The sequence below is a fragment of the Rhinolophus hipposideros genome (genome assembly GCF_964194185.1).
Source record: "Rhinolophus hipposideros genome assembly, chromosome: 15".
Taxonomy (NCBI): Eukaryota; Metazoa; Chordata; class Mammalia; order Chiroptera; family Rhinolophidae; genus Rhinolophus; species Rhinolophus hipposideros.
The window spans coordinates 13344148-13362300 of NC_138061.1; the positions used below are offsets into that span (position 1 = coordinate 13344148).

The window sequence follows — 18153 nt, forward strand, 5'->3', positions numbered from 1 at the left end:
TTTATGATATCTGCTTCATTATCAAGTATATTTATGAAAGAGAGAACTTCTGTTTTGTCTCAGTGTTAACGAGGAATGAATTTTTTGCTTCCGATCTTACATGTCTGATGGTTGGAAGATTTTTCCATAGACCAGCTTTCTCCTTTGTGTAATTCAAACCTTATTATTCTTCTCGTACCCTCATAATTCTTATACTGGATGCCCAGGGACACATTCTTATCATGTGACCTCTGCTCTCACATAGTCATGGCATAACACGACTGTGTTTCCCTGAAAATAAGACCTAACCGGAAAATAAGCCCTAGCGTGATTTTCAGGATGACTTCCCCTGCACATAAGTCCTAATGCATCTTTTGGAGCAAATCTTGATATAAGACCCGGTCTTATTTTCGGGGCAACACGGTCGGTGAGTCAGCATAGTAAGCAGTAGGAGAGTTCCTGGGAAACCATTCTTACACTTAGCAATAATAGCTAGCAATAACTTAATTATACACAGACGTGACCATGAAGCCCAAAAAAATATTCCATGAACGCCAAATTAAAGATTTTCCTGACTCAACTTCTCCTCAGCCAGATTCTTAAAATATACCCTCTGCTATTCCAATACTCACCTCACAGGAAGGGAGGGGACATCAAAATGGAAAGAGATGGTTATCTTAAAAGATTGTGATTAAAATATATTCTGTGTATGTGCACCAATTTTAGGGGCATATGACCACGTGAACAAATATTAGGGCTATTCCGAGGACTTGGAAAGGGGTCCCTGCAAGGGAGTCCCTGAAGCTTAAGCATCATTAGCTTCATGGAAATCCACTTCTGTTAATTATTTTGGAAAGGTTGTCTGCTATCTCTCTTTAGTATTAAGAAACGGACCCCAGATTTTATTACTACCTAGAATCGACTTTTAGGATAGGTAGATTTTGTTACTTCAGTTTCTTTTTCTTTCCTTCCTTCCTGCATTTTTTTCTTCCTCCTTTTTCCCCAGCTGCAGGGAGAGAATAAGTATCCCTTTTTTTAATTACTTAATTTATGTGTTTTTCTTTCATTCTCTTTCTTTGCATTTCTCCACTTTTTTCCTCCACCCTCTCTTGACCTTTTTTCACCAGAAATACACCATTTATTTTCATGGGTGTTGCTATTGCCTGCAATTATCAGCTCTCTCTGGTTTCGGGGTCCCATGAAAGGACAGTCCCTCACTTCTCCCGCATGCTTGGGCAAGGAGATGTTTGTGGCTGAGTCTGGAGGAGGACATGACAGGTAGGAGAAAGCTCTTTCAGGATAATGCTGCTTGTTGTTTTTCGGCGAAGAGGTATTGTGATGACTTCAGAGGGTGTAGCTGCTTTGCTGTCACATGACAGCCTTGGACCGGTGCCTGTGGGGTTATTTGGTTTCAGAATGTAGCTGGATCACTTTATCTAGAGAGGGCTCAGCATGCATTACACCCTTGCCATCCTTCTCGCGGTGGTTTCTTTTATAAATGCCCTTTTCCTTGTGGCTAAGGAAGGTTTTAAGAAGGTTTCTCATCACCGAGACTACTGAGCTGTGCACATTGTGTCTGCACCTCCACATGTGACCAGTTAAGGACCTGCTCCCAAAAAAGGTTTCACCAAACAGTGGTTAGCAAAGCAGCTTAGGAAAAACGTGGGAAAGTCTGTGGGTAATTAGTTTCTAGTGACTAGTATTCAGGAAGCCCAGAGCAGTGGGACTGATATTTAAGTAATTTTGTCATTAAGAACAGAACCAAACGCAAACCCTAAATACACTCTCCCCGTGGTCACTGCTAACCACAAGTGACTATTGAGCACTTGTTGAAAGGATAACATGTTTTATATATTGTGTTAAATAAAATAATTGTTGTAATTAATTTCACCTGTTTCCTTTTTAATGTGATTACCTAGAAAATTTAAGTGACATATATAGCTCGCATTATATTTTTATTGACAGTGCTAATCTCTAGTATGCCATTCTGTGTGCCAGAAAGTATATTAATGATGCCTTACAGTCTTCCTGGAAGTCCAGGGAGGGATTGTTTTGGTTTTCCACAGGACTGGGCAGTGTTTTCACTTTTTTTTTTAAGTTGAATAAAACTCTGAAACATAATGAATCAAAATAGCAGGCCATTCTCTTGCTAGTGAATGGGAGTTAGAATAATAAAATCCCATGGGGCATGTAAGAAGCCAAACAACAGAACAAGTTTCTGCCTTTAGGAAAATATTTCCCTCAAAGGTTATCTCCTATCAGCCTAACTCTGCCCATCATAACTCATGAGTTGACTTGGGTGTCTTTAGCTTCAGACTTCATCACGCTGGTGTTTAGAAAGAGAAAGAATTCTCTCCTCCTTTCCATTACAAGCCATACTCGAGGTGTTTTGTTCCTCCAGGAAAAAATTAGGGAATGGGATTTGAGTTGCCTGTTGTTTGTGCTTCCATATTGGAAAGTGCATTGACTTGTTTCTTGGGATCAACTTTGATATCACCATTACCAACATTTGATATCACTAGCGGACATTTGTGAGAATAACTCACAGTTTAGAATTTATTTATTACTGAAGGTATCCCACAAACTTTGACAATCAGTTGGGAACCGAGCTGGTATTGCTGCTGCTAATACCATATTGTTTCTGTAGCTTGGATGATAGAATGAACCTTGTAAAGAAACAGTATAAAGTTTGTCCTAGAAAGAGGACCGATACCTAAATCAATTCAACTCCTAAAGGCCTCCTAATCCTTTGAACTTACTTGTGTGTGGTTTTCTTATCTCCTTATCTAATTATATATGATTATTTTCTACATAGTAGATACACAACAGATTCTGGTTGATTGTCAGATTCTGTGGGTGACAATAAGGAGTGTAGTCTTGCACTTCAGATTCAGGTTTGAGGGTTTGAGTTTGACTTGGTGATTTTTTCCACGGATCCAGTCCTGTATAATAATGGTGACTGCCTTGTATTAGAGGTTTCAGGGTAAACCTGACTTGTTGGCTATTTATCTTGGGAAATAACCCAATAACATGTATTAACAAACAATTTGATTCACACCTCCTGTCCAATACCCACAGCCCTGTTTTTTCACTGCAGTCTTCTGCACATAAAACAAGATATTGTATATAATTTTACACTTTATGTTATGATCGTTTGTGCTGAGGCTACCTGCATACATTAAAATGATATCTTAAATAACATGCTTTGGAAGATACATTGGCTGTATTTTCTTGCCCTTCTCTGCTTTAGCATGGCACTAAATTTAGCGAGATTGTGTTTGCTTTTGTGCCTATCATGGTACACAACCTTTCTCATCCAGGGTCTGAGTCCATTTTTGTTGCAGGAATGACTTCTTCTATTTTCTTTATATCATTCTCCTGTGCTTGCTAATCCCCAAACTATCTCTAGTTCTCTTTTCCTTCATCCTTATTCATTAGGTTCAACCTGTGCAAACAATGTTTTTCAGAACATTCTGTCCAGTTTCCACTATTTGAGGTCTTTCCTTGACTTCCTACTTTGCATGCTGCCCACTGGTGACCTGTCCCCTCCCCCCCCATGAACCATGGCAAGATCCTCATGGATGCTCACACTTGACTTTGGGATATAGGATGATGTCCAGCAAGTATACCTGTTGGATTCATAGCCTAATCTTAAGTCTTTGTCAATAAATTACATTTTAGTAAGTGCTTTAAAGTCAGAATTCTGCCTGCTGCTTTGTTTTAGTGTTTAAAAATCTCCTATGTGCTTGCCTTGAGCACGAGAACAAATATCCCTGGGTCTAAGATGTACATTTCTGCCTGGAGGTCATGGCATGGAACAGATACTTCTCAGCCCCGTCTCTGAGCTCATTCTGCATGCGTTTAGTTTAAGAACTAGACCGGACGCTAATGAAGGAGAATTCTAACTTTTCTTTCTTACTGCCTCACCATCTCACCATTTTGCTTAAGGTATTTCAATGAACTTAGAAATTTTTGGCACAACTACCCAACCCTTTAAAAAAAGTCTTAAGAGTGGTATAAATGAAAGTAATTATAAAGCAACTTTTTCACTTTAGCTTATGAACTATTCATGAGTTTGTCTTTGAGAATCAGAATTCAGTGACATTGAGCTTGACTCATTTTGGAATCAATGATCCACTAAATCTTTATCCTTGGAAACAATCTTTGGATTCTCTTTGTCAAAATAGCCTGTAACAAAGTGTACTTTCACATTTTCAAGCTTGCCAGAGAAAAAGACATTGGACCCTACAGCCACTCAGGAATGGAGAGACTGATTAGCCCTGTCCATTTAGTAAATCTTTTTTTCCCCCTCAGAATAACCAAAGGCAGGCTTTGCCTATAAATCAGTTTATTGAAAATGATGTGAAAAATAAATGAGCTATAACCAGTTTAAGGGAAGCTTAAAACTGGGCATTAGGAAATCTCTGCCAGTGTGCAATGCACATCCTAAATTCTAGGTTAGTAGCTGGCCAAAGCCGATTTATAGATAATCCCCATTTATGAAAATATTCTACTGAGAAGCACTGTATGGTTACCTTTTTAGTTTATGTGGCGTAAGATCTTGTTACTCCAAGGTACCTCACAGATATTATGAGAGAGAGAGAGAGATTGTTCAAAACTACGGAGTAACTGGAAAAGCCAAGAAATGCCAAGTAAATTACGGGTGGCAGGTGGCAGCCTGGATTTAAACAGAGGGTCTTCCAGGCATAGAGTATCCATGGTATTCAAAAGTCAGTCCTTGCCAGTCTAACCACACTGATAGGAAGTGGTTCGTGTTTCATGAGAGCATAAATTTAGTATCTTTTTTCCAGCCATCTCTGGGCACTTTGCATACTATTTCTACAAAGAGAATCCACAGATTTCTCCAGGAATAAAGACTGGGTGAGTACAGTGACTCTAAAGAGGAGTCAAGCTCAGACAAGTGAGAAGGCAAGAAGTTTCATGAGAGAAGCGGATTCTCCAGTAGGGGGTAGTGATGGACCATGCCCTCCACCCTTGGTGGGAACTTCTGAGCTCTGTTCAAATGAGCAAACTGGTAAACTATTTTAACTGAATGTCTTATTCTCACAGAGCATATCCTAAACTAAGACCAAACTCAAGAAGCATTTATAGAGTGTGCAATGTATGAAGTACAGACTAGGTACTTTGGAGGCAACGAAGGTGCCTAAACCCTGAACTGCGTTGGTGTTCCTGAGGGCTATATTCTTGTAGTGTGATGTGGGTCTGAGAGACAGCTTATACAGGGACCCTGGTGCTGCCACTGTAGGTATGGGACCTTAGGGGTAATTGGTTCATCTTTCTCAGTCTTTGGTTTCTCATCTTTAAAATGGGTACAATAATGTCTACCACTACTAACACTGTTACTAAAAACATAGACCTGTTGGAAGACACACAGAGACAAGTAATTCTATAAAGCTAATGTGCTGTGATCGAGGTTACATTAACTGCAGTAGAAGCAGAGGGAAGAGTGATAAATTCAGACTGGGTTTGAAGGAACAACTGCAGGGAAGAAATGTCTTTGAGCTGAGTGTTGAAGGTGGGTCAAATTGTTTTTTGATCAGTGGGTGGAGAGTATGTCTGTGAGGGGGTATGAAGGGCATTCCAGGCTGAAGGAACACAGATAAGGTCAGACTATTTCACAAAGTCTATTCCATGCATTGTAACGATTAAGTTTTACTCAGCAGAAATTATGTATCATAGAATTTTCCTCTAAGGGGTTTATGAATGTCTGAATTAGTTCATCTAGATGCTGCTGAAGTTCATGTATTTAAAAACAATAATGGTATGTGATATAACTTCTAGTTTTAAAAATCAATAAATGAAATAATTATTTAAATATTTGTATTTTTAAGAATGAATGGTTTGAGAGCTTCTGAATGCCCACTAAGTAAGGTTGTATTTAAATAGCGAAATTAACTTATCCACACGAGCACATCTAGTGATATTGAGTGTTATGCCACTTGAAAGTGTTTTTGTTGTTACTCATATATTCTTTAGGGTATAGCCATGACAGACCATTGGTTAAAGACAAAAAATATAAAAATTATTGATGTTAAAATGAAAGCTGATCATTTTTATCATTAAAATTTTTTTGATTTTGCAAACTCTTATTCTCAGGTTGAACTTCCCCAAATTCAAAAGTTTCACTCATCTAACTAAAATTCTTCTATAACTCATTGGAACATCTATGTTATTTCAAAAGCCAGTATTTCAGAAAGATAACATGTTATTGACTCTCTGCAATTTGTTCTTTTGATTATTAGCAATAAAAACTTCCCTTACTTGCAGTGTGGTATTTAGAGAGAAAAGCTTGAAAATAGAAGACTGAAATCTTATTTTTTTAGCTTACCATTCAAAAATAATAATAAAATAATAAAAATCAGCCAGTTGAAATTTTAAGCTCAAAATACTAAACTTCTAAACATCTGATCATGTTGCCATAATACAAAGTTAAAATTCAATGTACATGGTTTAATCTGCACGTGTTTGAAGATTTGTATAATAAAAGATTAACAAAGTAGTATGATGAACCTCACATATCCATCACTCAGTTTGAACAATTATCAACACTCGGCCATCTAAACTTAGTTTCATCTAAACTTCCACTGCCTCTGTTATTTTTTTTTTATTTTAAGGTATAATTGCCATACATTGAAATGTATAAATTTTAGTTATATAATTTTTACAAATGGATTTGTCCATGTAACCTATGTTTCTATCACAATAGTGAACATTCCTACACCCTCAGATATTCCCCGTATCCCTTGTCAGTGAACTCTCTTCCCCCCCAGAGAACTATAGTTCTAACTAAATTTACCTGTTTTAGAGCTTCATAGATAATAGATTCATACTTTATGCACTCTTTTGTGTAAGGCTTCTTTTGTTAAGCCTAAAGACTGTGATTCGCCCGTGTTGTTGTGTAAAGGAGTAGTTTATCCCTTTTTATTGCTGAGTAGTATTCCATTGTATAGCTATTCCACAATTGTTTTATCCATACTATTGATGGACATTTGACCTGTTTATAATTTTTTGCTAGCATGAATAAAGCTGCTATGAACATTCATGGGAAAGTCTTTTTGTGGATTTGTGTTTCTCTTGGATAAATGTCTAGATATGAAATTGCTAGGTGACAGGGTAGGTATATGTTTAACTTTATCAGAAAATGCCAAACCTTTTCCCCAAATTGTTGTACCATGTTATATTCTCACTAGCAATGGTTATTTCACACCCTTGCCCATATTTAAGTATTTTCATTTGGTAAAGTAGCATCTTATTGTGATTTTAATTTGCATTTTCCTGCTGGCTAATTATTTAAGAACTTTTTCATGTACTTAGTAACCTTTTGCCTATCTTTCTTTAAGTTCCTGTTGAAGTCTTTCCCCTCCCCCATTTTTAAATTGTTTTTCTTAATGACTTGTAGAACTTTGAAATATGTATATATATTCTAAATATAAGTTTGTCTACTTTATGTTTTGCAAATGTTTTTCTCCCAGCCTGAGGTTTGACTATTTGTTTTCTTAATAGTATCTTTCGAAGAACAGAAGTTTTTAACTGATGAGGTTTAATTTATCAATTTTTATGGTTTGTGTTTTTTTGTATCCTATCTAAGAAATCTTTGCCTAACCCCAGGGAACAAAGTTATTCTATGTTGTATTCTAAAAGCTTTATAGGTTTAGATTTTAAGTTTATAACTCTAAATGCTATTTTTTTATCTGACTTTTGGTAATACCCCCTGACTCCCTATGATGTAAAAATGAGGAAATTATCACCTTTCCATCTCACTTTTCTTCCATGCACTCTTTCTGCCTTCTGACTGTTCTCAGCTATACCTTACTTTTGCGTTGTCAAGGTTTAAAATATTTTAAATCTTCTACCGTTAATGCTTTCTTATTTATTATAATTTGATTTTTAGATTTGAAAACCAATAGAAAACATTTATACCATAAAAGTTACATAAATATTCTTAACTGCAGAAGTGGGTGCTATGATTGGACCTGTGGAGACGGGATTATGATTTTGGGCGTTAAATCTGTCTTGCTCTAAGAGAATGTTCAAGTATTATCAAAACATTTTCATCAAAGTGTCTTTTTCCAAAAAAAATTTTTTTTGCTCAAAATTGTTATTTTTTAGTTTGTTTCATATTTTGACCATGATTTTCTTATACATATTTTTAATTTACATAAAACTTTTAATTCCAAATTATTTTGGAGGGGTGGTCTAAGCAAAGGAATGTATTAATCGCATCACTAAGCTCTTCCACCCTCTTAAGAATGCAATCTACTTTCTCGAAGGTGCTTTCTTGGAACCCTCTGACAATGCTCTAATTTGGACTCACTAGTTTTAGGATCTGTTGCATAACTGTCATTGTGGGAATTCTACTCCCTCTCTCCACCCCACCCCACCCCCACCCCACCCCTGTTATTTTATTCTTAAACTAATTCTATATTTTCTTGGTATGTATAGCTTTATGTTTGGTGAGTAATTTCTCCTTCTGTATGAGTCAGTCTTCAAGTAACTTGTTTTAGTGTGGGTGTTTGGGTGGTCAATGGAATCCTGACATGTGTGAAAATATCTGATTTTGCCCCCATGCTTGATTGATCTGGTATAGATATCCAGATTCAAAGCTGTGCTTTCCTGAAAACTTTGTTTCAGTGTCTTCTGATACCCAGAATGGCTGCCAAGCCTGATGGCATCTTGAGTCCTTTTCGTTTCTTGGTAACCTGATTTGGTCTCTGGTAGCTCTGGAGATCTTCTCTGTATTTTCAGGTGTCGGAAATTCCTGACCAGGATATGGCTTGCTGTTTGTCTTTTTTCTTCATCCTATTCAGCAGCTGGTTTGCCCTTCCAATAAGAAGACCTGTGTCTTTCTTCTGGTCTGGGGAATTTTCTTTTACTGTTTTTTCCCCTTTACTTTCTCTGTTCTCTTTCTGAGACTCCTGTTAAGCAGACTCTGGATGTATTCCATATCTTAATTCTTCTTTCACATTTTCTGTCTCTTTCTTATTTTGTTCTATTTTCTTGGATATCTCCTTGACCTTTTTTCTTAGCCTACTTATTAAATTTCTTTCTATTTTCATAATGATTTTTAATGTCCTAAAACTCTCTTTTTCTCTGATAGCTTCTTTAATGTTTCCCCACTTTTATTTCATGGATACAATGTGTTCTCAAATACCTTAGAGAGTATGAATTGAATTTGATTTTGATTTAGGTTCTTTTTTGTTGACTGAATTATCTATTTTCTCTAGAATCATGTGTTTGTATTTTCATTTTGGTCTCATTTTTGTGCTGTTGGTTTTTCCTTAAAAGTCTAGTGATTTTTTAGTATTCTTCATATGTGTAAATGAATTAATAGGGGGGTTAATAAGGAGATTTCTATTTGAGGGTCTGTTTCCTTGCTGGTATTTTTCCTCTACAGTTGATCTTCTTGCACAAGAGGTCTCTAAAGCATGATTGTCCGTATTCAGCCAAAGTAATTTTTTCTTTAAAACACTTACTATATACCAAATGAAATGGCAAAATGATCTTTTAACACCCTAAGGAAGACTATGGAATTTTATATTGAAAAGGTTTTGAGAACCAAGTTCAAATACTGATGATGTAAAGAATAGCTGTGTTACTAAAACTGAATATTCGTGCACTTTAAATTAATGAGGTTTATTAGACTGAGTGATGCATATAGGTTTTCTTTTTAATAGTAAATGTCACTCTTACTCTCATCTTGTTCTGTTCTATTTCGAGGCCCATGAACACATAACGTCTCATTCGTGGGTAGGAACCGTTTGCACACACCTTGTGTGAACCAGCACCCCCTGACATGTTGGAGCTGTGCTGGTTCTCCTCCCTCCTACTCTCTGACATTTTCTGGTGCTGCCGCCCGGGACTGAGTGGGCCGGCTGGCCAGGGCTGGCTCTTCCCTCTGCACAGGACAGCTGTCTGGGAAGCCAGTGCCAGCTCCCCAGGCCTCATCACCTCCCAGCTCAGGAGAATTTGCCCCAGGGCACGAGCGGCCTTGTGGGCTGCCAGATTCCAGTTCTTCATTCCAGTTTGTACTTTTTAGTAACTGTTCTTATCTCTGACTCAGACTGTTTTATAAGTGCCACTTAATTTTTGTTAAAAAAATCCACCTCCGAGTGACCTTACATAAGCTTGTGATAAGTGGGGGCGGGGAAGAAGCTAGGCTGTGTTGGTGTACAGTGAGGCCGAGAATTGTTTTTCTCTGATCCCATAGACCAGAAAAGAAAAGGTCTGACCTGGAACTCCATTCTCTTCCTCCTCCAGAGTGCTCTGACTCATGGGTCTGAGAGATTCCAATTATGAATTCTTGTTCTTATTGAGCTCAGACTGGATGAGAAGGCCTCAGCACAGCCCTAGGACTTGGTTATAATGGATGAAAAGATCAATTCAGCATCTGCTCTGAACTGATTTGTGTCCTCCCCAAATTCCTATGTCAAAGTCCTACCCACAGTACCTCAGAATATGACTGCATTTGGGCACAGGGCTTTAAAGATGTACTTGAGTTAAGATGGGGCCATGTGAGTAGGCCCTAACCTAGTATGATTGGTATCCTTGTGAGAAGAGAACATTTGGGTACAGGGGAAGAGAGAGAGAGAGAGACCAGACACATGCACACACACAGGGGTGACCATGTGAGGACATGGTGAGAAGGTGGCCGTCTACAACCCAGGGAGAGAGGCCTCAGAAGCCAAACCTGCCAACACCTTGATCTTGGATTTCCAGCCTCCAAAACCTTGAGAAAATACGTTTCTGTTGTTAAGCCACCCGGTCTGTGATATTTCGTTGTGGCAACCTGAGCAGACTAAGACGGAATCTTTAGTCAACAAATCTGATTCTCTCCTGCTATCCTCAGGGGCAGAGAAGGAAGACACTCAGTGGGCCTGGGCAAGTAGCCCTGGTCGCTTGATTCTACAACCTGTGTCTTTGACTGGATGACACTGGTGCTGTCAAGGAAAGATTTTGACTAATCTAGACGAGTTCTGAACTCATTGATATCAAACGTGGATAGAGATGCAGGGAGGGAAATCAGAGAGACCGTAATCACCAGTGTGCAAGAGTAATATTGTGTAGGGTGTTAGCTGAGATATGCTAATCAGTATCAGTTGCAACAGTGAAGGCAATAAATATCTGGAAGTTCTGGTTTGCCAAAGAATATGGTACCCCAATAAGATCTTGACTTCGGAGATTAAAATTTAAAGTTCCTTCGTTTGGTTGTACAGTTTCACAAATGGAAACCTTTCTTTTCTGTGATTTCCCTCATCTCTTCAGTGCCATTACACAATCATTGGCATTTCTCACAACAGAAGTCTTTAATTGGAAAAACTAGAATCCTGATTCTGCCCTAAGTCTCCGGTTGTTGACTCTACAGAGTTCATTCACTCTCTCTGTGTCTCAGTTTTCCTTACCTAAAAAGGGAGATAATTGCTGCTCCCCAACTCACAAAGATAAGATTTTGATGTTATAGGCATCAATGTACAGAAAGAGAGTGGACTTCAAAAAGGCTGTTTCCTGTTCAACTTGGCCTTGACAAAGTGATGTAGCCTCTTTGAGCCTCAGTTCCCTCATCCATAAAATGGGGATAGTAATACCTTCTGGAAAGTGTGTTGTGAGTATTCAGTGAGAACATAGGGAAAGCATCTTGCATTAATTCTTGCGTGTTTTAAGTGCTCAGTAACTTGGTCATGGATGAGGACCATTATGATGACATTTTTTATCTATTTTTATTAAATATGAACTCATTTGGGGGAAATTTTTAAATCATTGACATTACTAACAAGAGGTGGCTTCATTGCTTTGTATATGCCCCTGAAGCATGATTCTGTCCCATAAAAGGAGGATCTGCTTTAAGACTCAGGTTAGTTGAAAACTACCTAACATGAGGACCAATGAAAAGGGGTATAGGATTTAGGATAATGTATGAAGATGTAACCATACCATGAGAGAAAAGCTGGAGAAAGGCTATGTGGTATATGCACATCAGTTCCCTGGAGACCTGGTTAAAATGCAGATTCTGATTCCATTGGCTGAAGTGTGGGTTGGGTGCTGAGATTCTGCATTTCTAACAAGCTCCCAGGTGGTGGCGATACAGCTGGTCCAGGTCCAGCTTTGAGCGGCAAGGAAGGTCCCAGAGTACAGCTGATTGTGATCCCAATTTGTTTGTAAATTCTGCTTTTATTAACCAATTATTATTTTCTATTGATTTACATTAAACTTCAGAATAATTTCATTTTTGTATTTCACCTTAAATTGGCAGGGCTCTTGCTACTTTTCTGCCCTGGCCTCTCTATTTCTTAATGTTTTTTGTTTTTAGATAAGACAAAGAACAACAACGATGCCAACTAATATTTATATAGAGGTTACTATGTAACAGAAACTCTTTACTTAAATTCTCACAACACCCCATAAGGTAGGTGCTATAATTAATTTATCCCCATCATACAGGTGAGAAAACTGAGGCACATACAGGTAAAATAACTTGCTCAGATCACTCCACTAGTGCATGGCACCCGGATCATTTTAGGCATTTATTTAAAGGAACCTTTGGAAATCAGAGACCCTGAGGATAGCTGCAACTGTCCTCTCTAATTTATCAGTTTTTGTTCCTTCCAGTGTGGTGTCATCACATTTTATAAAATGTAGTGCCCGTCTTCCAAGAGCCAGTGACTGTGGTGTTCATCCAGAGTGCAATCCACGTAGCTGCCGAGGCAGGGTACTCCGTGATGTGCACATAGAGTGGCCCCTGGGGTGGACCCCACAGGGTGCTCAGCTGTGGTTTGCTAAATAAACTTGTAAGAGTGACGCTGCAGAAAGCACACAGATCCTTGTAGAGTGTCCACATCTTTTCCTGTGAGTGTAAATTCAATTTTTATCAACCAACTATTATTTGTTGTTGGTTCAAGTTTAATTTCAGAAATTTTTCACTTTTCGTCTTAAATTAGCAGGGCTCTTGCTGCTTTTCTGCCCCTGGACTCTCTGTCTAGTACTTTTTAAATGTGTAAAAGGAGAGGGAGGGGGAAGGGGAGTGGGAGGGGGAGGGGGGGAGGGGGAGGGGGAGGGGGAGGGGGAGGGGGAGAGGAACAACGCCCTGCAGCTCCAGATCCATTCTGTGTGGTGCTGGTAGAGCAGTAGTGGAACGACCTGGCATTTCCCCGATGAGGGCAAGGGCCGTGCCCCTCAGGCACTGTGTACTTGGCAATGGGGGCAGGTGTGTACACAGGACCACATTGCTCAGAGCCTGTGACTTGTTGTAACGCTGTCTTGGCCACTCACTCATTCCAGACCTGTGACCAGTCACTGACTTCGCCTGGCCTTTATTTTCCTCCTTTCTAAAATGAAAAGATTGGACAGGATGGGAATTTTTTTAAGTGTGTATCTGTTTTTACCTGTGGAACACTTTCTTCAAATAAAGGCTCATCTGGAAGCCCAGAAAATAAAACAGATGAGCTGAAATTTCTCCGGTGGGAAGTTGGGTGGAGCCCAGAGTCAACCCTTCTCCCCGAGAAGGAGAATGATGAGTCCCCGAGAAGTCTCATCATTGTCCAAATGAACTTGAAAACAACAAAGATGATCTAAAGGCTCCTTCTAGCTTCCAGACTGTCTGGTCTGTGCTTGCATGCTCAAGGCATAGAGCGTGGAGTCTCCGGAGGTCACTGGGAGAGGCACGTGACCGCTAAAGGCAATTTTGCCCTGACCCCGGAGGTTACTTATTAGGAACCCTAGAAAGATTTAGCAAGTGTTGACTTATTTTGAAAGATTTAAAATGCATGTTGCATTTTTCCCCTCTATCATTAAGAGTACCTTAAGCGAGATTTATCTTCTTGAATTTGGAAGAGAGTACAAAGATTTTGTGTTGTTTTTGAGTTTTGACTGTGTTTATAAAGTTGTGATGTACAGTTACAGACTAGCCCAATACCCTTTGTTGAAGTAAGTAATGCTCTTCTTGGAAGAGATGAATGTTGGAAGCAGGCAGAGACAAGCCATTAAAATTTTCAAAAGTCAATGGGAAAGTCTTTGGAATAAGTAGTTTACATGAGACCACAAATAAATGGTTGCTTTTATTAGAGACTATGTATGAGTGTTTTACTACCCATAAATTGTTAAGTAGGCAGGGTAATGCAGAATGTTAAATTAAATGTAAAAGTCCCCAAATTAAACTGGAGTTAGAGTTGAATGAGAGTTAGCGATTTGAAGTCGCAGTCTCAGTTTCATGAAAATGTGGCGCATTTTCTCGTCCCCCTAACTTTGAATGCAGCTTCCCAAACGACCGTGGTAGATCAGCTTGGTAGTGGTACCCACTGAGTGAAAGATCCAGGTGAGATGGAATGATGTAGTAACATTTACCAGGCAGGTATGTGTCTTCTAGTTTATTCTCTTTGGTAGTGGTACCCACCAAGTGAAAGATCTAGGTGAGGTGGAATGATGTAGTAACATTTACCAGGCAGGTATGTGTCTTCTAGGAGTTTATTCTGTTTTCCTACCCTCCAACAACAGATAATTCCATATAAAATATAGTCCTCTGTGTATAGCACAATCAATAAGTAGTCTCATTCATTCTCTAGCTAAGTGTGGATTATTTTGCAATTGCTGTGGTCATAGGTCACGCGATAATTACTGTCAAAATTATAAAAACTCAGACTACAGTAAATCATTATGATTTAACACCCCCCCCCCCCATACAGTCTTCAGTATTTAGAGTTTTTGTAGAAAGCATTAGCAGCAGACTGGGTATATTCTAACTTTTTGTACTGCTAAACTCATGTTTGCTGGTAAAACCCAAAGGCATAGAGATAGCTTGGGCATCTTCTCCGACTTAATGATTTTTTGTGAGCTGTTTTAATATTCTTGAGGGAGCTTTAATATCCTGGTCATGGTCTCTGATTCAGTCTATTTGTGCCCACGTCCCAGCTGCCTCTCTCGTTAGTGGAGTGACCTTGGGCAATTTCTGTAACTTCTGTCTGTTTCAGTTGCCTCGTCTTTAAAATGGAGATGATAATGGCACCTGCTTCAAAGGATTGTAAAAAATCAGCGAGGGAGTCTTTGTTCAATGCCCACAGAGAGTGCTCTCAGCACATGTGACTTATGAATAACAATGAGAATGTTCTATATGTAACTTATGCAGCTGAGCTGTAGAGGGACCGTATGTAATGGGCGTTGATATTATCTTAGTAAAGTCCAGAAAAATTCATTTCCAGTTAGAAAAATAATTGCATGGGATCTATTTGGGAATCACAAGCAAAAACTCGATCTCATCGCACACAGAGTTCTGGGACTAGGTTAACAATAAACCCTCAAACCTACCACTCCTCTCTGGGCCTCCATTTCATCATAAGAAAAGTGTGCTGTCAAAGGCCATTTCTAGATTAAGTGACCATCAAGAGTGCTTTCTGTTTAAGTGTGTGGTGAGTTACAAGTTCTTTTAGTTCTTGAAATTGATCTCTCCAGTGGAGTCACATAGCTGAGCTTGGGGCGGGGCCAATTATCTGGGCTTATAACTGAGTGAATGTTGTTGGAACACAAGTTCAAGGGAAATGGCACTTCAGTACGTAATGTTTTTCCTGTGCCTGTCTAGTTAGGGTCTAGGTCCTTCTATCTTACTGGATATGACCTTTTAAGAAATTTCGTTTTCATTTTTCTCAATGGCATCCTTTTTCTTACAGAATTCAATTTGCTTGAAGTTTCTGTCTCTTCTGCTTAGTTTAAAGGATGAGGCCAGGGCCCTGTGCCTGTTTTGTTACTGATACCTTCTATTTTTCACTCTCAGCCTTGTTGTAAATGACATCATGGTAGGCTTTGTCTCCTATTCTGTAATTGCAAAGCAGACCTAGGCCAGGTCCTTTAACGCAATCTCTTGTACGATGCGCTGTGTGCCTAAGAACATGGGGCATCTATTTTCCCGGGGTATGGAACATCACGGGGACCAAACACTACTTGCAAATACAGCCAGGCACGGTGGCCTATGGTGACCATCCGAACAGCAGAACTAACTGTTGCCAGGCAGAATTGTCCTCCATACACGTTCTGTGTGGCATTGAAGCAGAAGTGACAGAAACTTGAATCAAATTCCATAAGAAAAATGATTCCTTTAGAAAATATAAAAATTAAATTTCTTAAAAGGTCATATTCAATAAGGAAGAAGAATCTAGACCCTAAATGGAATATATCTAAATTTCTCTGGCTCGAAGCTTTCTCATCTCTGACACTAAGAAGTACTTTATCTCTAAAATCCCTTCTTCCTTAGAACAGCATTTTCCAAACTGCGTTGTGTCGTATTTGTGCTGGGGTTGGGAGTTTGCTGGTCGAATTTGGAAAATGCTTCTTCCTTTATTCTTCTCTTAAAGAGTTACAGAGACATGGATAATGATGTCTCTGACAAGTCCATGGCTAAGAAACCTGTTTAACAATGTAGTAACATTGCATCAAGCATTTCTCAAGTGTAGGCGAATATGAAATTTAAAGCATTTTTTATTTATTAATTTTGCTGACTGACAGTTGCTTTCCTGGGAAGAGTTCTGAGGTATGTGGTTTGGGAAATACTTCTTCAGACTCCTAAGATGACTGAGTTACCTAAGGTGGAGAACACAGAATAGTATCTCTGATTTTCAAATGACATTGTTGAAGTACCCTAGCCATTTAATGAGGCAATAGTCGTTTTTAAGCAGTTGGTTTCTGGAGTCTAGTAAATTGCCGATCTAATTATCTCTGGCCCAACTAACAGAAGTCAAATTTGGAGAATCATGACTAGGAGGGAACTGCTGTAATGGCTAACTATTCAAAAAGTCAGCTTCAATCCTGGATTGCCTACCCCCATCTTTCCTCTGGGCCGACTTGCCTTGTAAAAGGCAGGGAACTGATGCAAGTTGCTTTTAAACTAGAATTCTGTATTAGACCCAGAAAACAGCTACAGCACTACACGTGGTTTCTTCTTCCACCTTTCATTTAAAATCAAGTATGAATCATAATCTGAGATTTCAAGGGAGTAGAAAAAACTAGCATCCATGACATTCAACATGAAGGCTAATAGAAATAAAAAATACAGCTAAAAAAACCTTCTGTTCCATCCTTATGGTAAGAATCCTGAGACACTAACAAAAAAACACATTAGGGCTAAAACGGAATGACTGTCATGAGATTGCTGGGCATTAGGTGTAATCAGAAGATTTCAGTAGATGCAGCGCCTTTTGGCCCCAGCGAGCATATGACAGCTCTGTAGCCGCCAAGCATTTTATCAATGAGGACTCCAGTTGTGATCCTTTGTCTGGCGCCTGGTGCTTCAGACAAGTCAGGAGGACGTTATCAGGAGCAGAAACTTCCAGGCAGTGGCCTGGACTAGAGAAAGGGAGGATGGGTGACCCATGCGTCTGGCTATCCCCAGAGCCATTTCAAAGCAAAACAAAAAGAGCCATCTAGATGGGAAGAGAGTAAGCCGGGAATGTTCGATTAATCAAACTTTATATTTAAACTGTATGATCATATAGTCTTTGCTTTCAATAGGTAGGTTATGGGCCTCGTATTACATTAATATCTCAGAATGGGTGCTGGGTTTATGTCTTTATTTCAGGAATTAAATGCCCTACCCTCACACTTAAAACAATTATGCCAGTTTCCTTCTACCTCTTAGCCAATACATGTAGCTGATGCTGGGGAGATTTGTGCTAAGTGTCTCTTCCCATTTAAACTGTGTCTTGATAATGTTTCCTATTTGCAAAAGCCCCGGTGTTCAAAAATAACTGGGAGAAAAGTTGCACTGTGGGGGGCCGGTAATCCAAGCTGGCATCAGGGCATTACTGACTAAAGGAAAAAAATGCCTCTTTCCTGAGCCTTTCCGGATGAGGTCATTGTTTTCTGACCGCCTGTACCTAATATAAAAGGGCTCAAAGTCCAAGACTTGAGCTGTTTGTCAGGGAACAACGTCCAAAGCCATGACAAATAGCCAGGCCGATAGTAAAAGAAGCCTCCCCAAGTTATTCTATTTTTATTATATCCTAGTACTAAAAAACAAGTAAGAAAAAGCCCATCTGGTGAGACGGTAATTCATTAAGTGAAAAGAGGAGGCAGAAGGCTTAGGAAAATCAATCCTTTTCTTTCTTTCTCTCATATGTTTGAGTTATTATGAAATGACAGTGACCAAAATCTGGATTCTGGATTGTGCAGAGTGGAGGA

General features: G+C 39.1%; 1 protein-coding gene across 5 annotated transcripts in view; it reads left to right on the forward strand.

The window, feature by feature from the left end:
* The window catches only part of ABLIM1 (actin binding LIM protein 1), a 270699-nt gene that overhangs the window by 45114 nt on the left and 207432 nt on the right, over nucleotides 1-18153 (forward strand). The window lies entirely within an intron of this gene.